Below are 5066 nucleotides of genomic sequence, written 5' to 3'. Positions count from 1 at the left end.
ATATAGGGACCCAGCCAGTTGGGTTCAAACTTCCCTTTGTTGTCGCGAAATTGTTGATTTTTTGGATTTTCTCTCAATACTAGGTCTCCAACCTGAAATTCTCTTTGTCGAACTTTCTTGTTATACGCTCTGGACATTCTCTTCTGATACACTCTGAGATGATCAAACGCCACTTGTTGACGCTCATCCAGCAATTCGAGTTCTTGCAATCTAGATATCCTACGATCTTCATCAGTAACGAGGCCTTGCAACGAAACTCTTAGAGATGGTATTTCTACTTCGATAGGTAATACTGCTTCGGACTCGTACACCAAAGAAAAAGGTGTAGCCCCAATAGGTGTTCTGATACTTGTTCTGTAAGCCCATAATGCAGGATTGATCTGCAAATGCCAATCCTTCCCTGATTTGTTCACTGTTCTGTGCAAGATAGTTAATAGGTTCTTATTAGATGCCTCGGCTTGTCCATTGCCTTGAGGGTAATATACTGATGACCAGTGTTGTTTGATTTTGAATTTCTTGCAAAGTTCATCTAGATCTTTATTCTTGAATTGTCCTCCATTATCAGTCACGATGGACGAAGGTATTCCATACCTGCATATTATATAGTTTAGGATGAATAAGGCAACTTGTTTACCGGTTGCTTTGGTGAGCGGAACTGCCTCTACGCACTTGGTGAAATACTCAGTGGCAGTTATGATGAATTTATATCCATTGGATGAAGTCGGATATATCTGACCAATGAGATCAAAGGCCCATTGTTGAAAAGGCCAGTGTGTTATAAATGGTATGAGGTCCCTTGCCGGGGCATGTATGAGATTTCCATGAAGCTGACATTTCTCACAAGTCATAGCAAATTTAATGGCGTCTTTTTCCATATCTGGCCAGTAGTAGCCAGCCCGTAATAGTTTCCAAGCTAAAGTAAAATCATTCGAATGAGATCCACAAATACCTTCATGGACTTCCGATAATGGACGTTTAGATTTTTCAGTTTCTAGACATCTAAGCAATGTACCGTTCAAACCTCATCTAAATAAATCATTAGCTATGATAACATACTGCGAAGCGTTTCGAGTTAGGTTTCTTTTCTCATTTCGGGTAAGATTTTCAGGAATAACTTGGTCACGTAGATAGGAGTAGATGTGGCTATATCTGGATGAGTCATGTCCAATAATAGAACAAACTATTTGGGTTTCAGAGGAATCAAAATTTGGGTAATGTAACTCTTCCACCAGGAATTCAAAGCGAGCATTGAACTCTTGTAACTCAGGTATGGATGCCAGAGTGGCCATAGCATCTGCTGCTATGTTAGCGGACCTTGGGATCTACTGGAATGACACAAAAACAAAGAACTTCTTGAGATCGTCCACCATTCTCTTGTAAGGCATCAACTTCTCATCTCGAGTCTGATATGTATCGTTGATTTGATTGACTACCAGCTAAGAATCTCCATAAATATGTAATTCAACAACCTTCCATTCAACGACTAGCTTTATCCCATTTACCAAGGCTTCATATTTTGCAATATTTTTTGTGCAGGGAAATAAAATCTTGTAAGATTTTGGGATGGAGTACTTCTGAGGAGTAATGAATAATATGCAAGCACCTGAACCATTTTGAGTAAAGGACCCATCAAAGAACATTTTCCAGGGTTGTTGTGTAAGGTACATTATTGATTCGTCTGGAAACTCTATGTGCAGTGGTTGAGAGTCTTCAATCGGAGCTTCAACAAGTTGATCAACAATTACTTGTCCCTTTATGGCTTTGCGTTCCACATATTCAATGTCAAATTCTGTAAGGATCATGACCCATTTCGCCAATCTTCCTGTGAGTGTTGCCTTGCTAAGAAGATACTTGAGTGGATCAATTTTAGCCACTAACTTGACTGAGTGTGCTAGCATGTAGTGTCTTAGTTTTTGTGATGCAAAGACCAATGCTAAGCATGCTTTTTCTATTATAGTATAATTCATTTCATAAGACACTAATGTCCTGCTGATGTAATAGATAGCTCATTCCTTTTTGTTGTCATCCTGTTGCACCAAAAGTGCCCCCAATGATAAATCTGTTGCTGATATATATAAGATTAGTGTTTTACCTTGAATAGGTGGCATTAAGATTGGTGGATTTGACAGGTACTCTTTGATTTGTTGAAGATGTTGCTCACATTCTTGATCCCAATTGTATAATACGCCTTTCCTTAGTACCTTCGTGAAAGGTTGAGCCTTGTTTGCTAGCTGAGAAATGAACCTTTTGATAGACTAGAGACGTCCTTGTAGACTTCTCATTTGACTGATATTCTTTGGAGGCGATATTTCCATTATGGCTTGGACTTTCTCAGGATCAACTTCGATTCCTTTTTTGAAATAATGTATCCAAGTAGCTTACTAGATGTCATTCCAAATGCACACTTCTTTGGATTTAACCGGAGTTTGAACTTTTCCATTTTGTCGAGGATAGGACCTAACTCTTGAATATGTGTTGATCTTTTCATAGTTTTCACTAAAGTATCATCAACGTAGTCTTCCATATTCTTGTGCATCATATCATGAAAAATTGTAGTGACAGCTCTTTGATAGGTTGCTCTTGCGTTTTTTAGCCCAAATGGCATGACGTTCCAGCAAAAGGTTCCCCATGCACAGGTGAAAGCCGTTTTTTCTTGATCTTCAGGAGTGATTTTAATCTGATTGTAGCCAGAAAATCCATCCATTAGCGAGTACATCTCATATCCAGCTGTCATGTCGACTATCATATCAATATTTGGTAATGGAAAGTCGTCTTTTGGACATGCTTTGTTGAGATCTCTAAAGTTTGTGCAAACTCTGATAGGTTTATTTGCCTTCGACACAGGTACTATGTTGGAAATCCATTCAGCATAATCTATTGCCCTGATAAATCCAGCTTTAAGCAGCTTCTCTAATTCAGCTTTGACTAATAGTGCCACATGTGGGTGCATCTTATAGAGTTTTTGCTTGACTGGTTTTACTCCTGGTGTGATTGAGAGATGGTGCATAATGAGATCAGGATCCAAGCCTGGCATATCAGAGTATGTCCATGCAAAGTTTATTTTCTTTTCTGAGAATAGCTAAGTGAAATCCTTCAATTCCTCTTTTGATAGTGATTGAGCTAAGTGAATGATTTGTGGTGTCTCTTGACTCCCGATATTCACTGGCCGAGTTGGCTCGATCAATATGGAAGACCACTCCTGGAAATGACTGGGTAGTATACCAAGTATCTCACCTTTAGGCGCCTCAAAGAGGTTTTCACCTTTAGGTACGTCCTTTATTTTCTCTTTTTTAGATTCTGACACCGCCACAATGTGGTTTTCGCCGTCAGATCTTTTATTTTTACCTTTTCTATTTTTTCGACTAAGATACTTACTATTTGCTTCAGTCATATTTTCACTTTGTTCACTGGTGGAAGAGTCCATAGGTTCGACTGCATTGAGATAATAGGCTAATGTATAATCATTGGCAAAACTAGGTACATCCATTGGCTGGTTTTGTAACGTGCAGTTAATCAATTCAGGGTGTACTAAGGATAAATTTGGGGTAGGTTCGAGAGCATTCACGGTATTGTTATCACAGCTGCGAATCGAGAAGTCGAGTTCTAGAAGTATACCTTGCGCTAGTGTCTCTAGACTAGGAAAAGTCAGATCGTGATTATTAGAGTTCATGTTAATATTTAATCGATCTAATCCAATAGGAATACTTGTAACGTTGTTTACTACGCCAGACTAGACATCATATCGTGGTTTAACAACAATAAAACTAGTAGGCAACTTTTCATTGTTTGTATCTGATGATTCCGATTTTGAAGCTGAGTGGATATCATCATGAATAGGATTGTCGTCAGAGTCATCAGATGAAGTTTCCAAACCTCTTTCAGGTGATTTAGTAAGCTTATGTATGGTATCAATGCCAACATCTTTAATGCTGCAAGTTCCTTCATGTTGTGGTTCATCTGTTATTTGTACCTGACACACCTGTTGACATGATCCCATTGTTTCTGTAACTTGTTGTCGCCTACTCCATTCAACTTCTTCTAGGCTGATGACTGGTTCATTTTGTGTAGCTTCTAACTCTTCTTGTGTAGTGTTATACTTGATTTATTCTAGTTTAGCATGGGAGTACATGGATGAAAAGTTCTCTGGTATTGTTCCTTTTGTCAATGCTTGTTCATAGTTGGCTTGTCTCTTTCGTCTGATCTCCTGTATTTCTTTGTCTAGTTTCATACACATCAGCTCTTGAGCATCATCTATGACACCACTAGATTCTTCTGGAGTTTCTATAGTGGATGTGTCTGAAAGGTAGTCAGGACCCCATTCATACTCGTTTGAATCAGTCTCTGAATCATCTTCTTGTTGCCTACCAGTATATGTGACTGGAACTTTTAATGGTGTGAACAATTCTCTGATTCTTACAACTTCATCTCTTATATCCTCAGGGACCTCAACTTCTTGTATTATCGTAGCTGATACCATCGAAGCTTGATCACTGACTATTTCTTCTTTCTTGACTGTTGATTCCTCTTTCTCTTCTCTACACTCTACTTTTGTTTGTTTAGTGTCTACTTCATGTAATGTTAAAGGCGATATCTTTTTTGAGCACCTAGACTTAGAAACATGTTTTTGGTCTGATGTCTTTTTCGGATTATATCCCAGTCCAACCTTATCATTTATGGATTTGGTTTGTAGCTGAATTGGTTCAATAATACCTTCCTTTTGTTTGCCCAGAGGACCCGTACTGGAATACCCCATGCACTGAATCATTTTGTAACCAGGACCATACTGAGTAGGAGAAATCTCACAGTGTCATACCTCTTCATTTTGACTATCTTCCTTAAAGAGCCAGTTAAGCACAACATTCTCTTCTATTTCATTGGCCAAGGAGGTAGAAGACTGTACAAAAAGACCATCATATATGATATTAGGAGTTGAATTCTGTGTTCTCATGTTCTCCAATGGTTTGCCCAACTGTTTTGGTGATGGAGGAAGAGAAACTAATGATAGTACCGGTTCTATCTTGTAGCCATCCATGCCAGTATCTGTAATCTTCAATCTCTTTTCTAAG

This window comes from Cryptomeria japonica, chromosome 4 (assembly GCF_030272615.1).
Source record: "Cryptomeria japonica chromosome 4, Sugi_1.0, whole genome shotgun sequence".
NCBI classification, from domain to species: domain Eukaryota; kingdom Viridiplantae; phylum Streptophyta; class Pinopsida; order Cupressales; family Cupressaceae; genus Cryptomeria; species Cryptomeria japonica.
Note: the sequence above shows the minus strand (reverse complement) of the source record.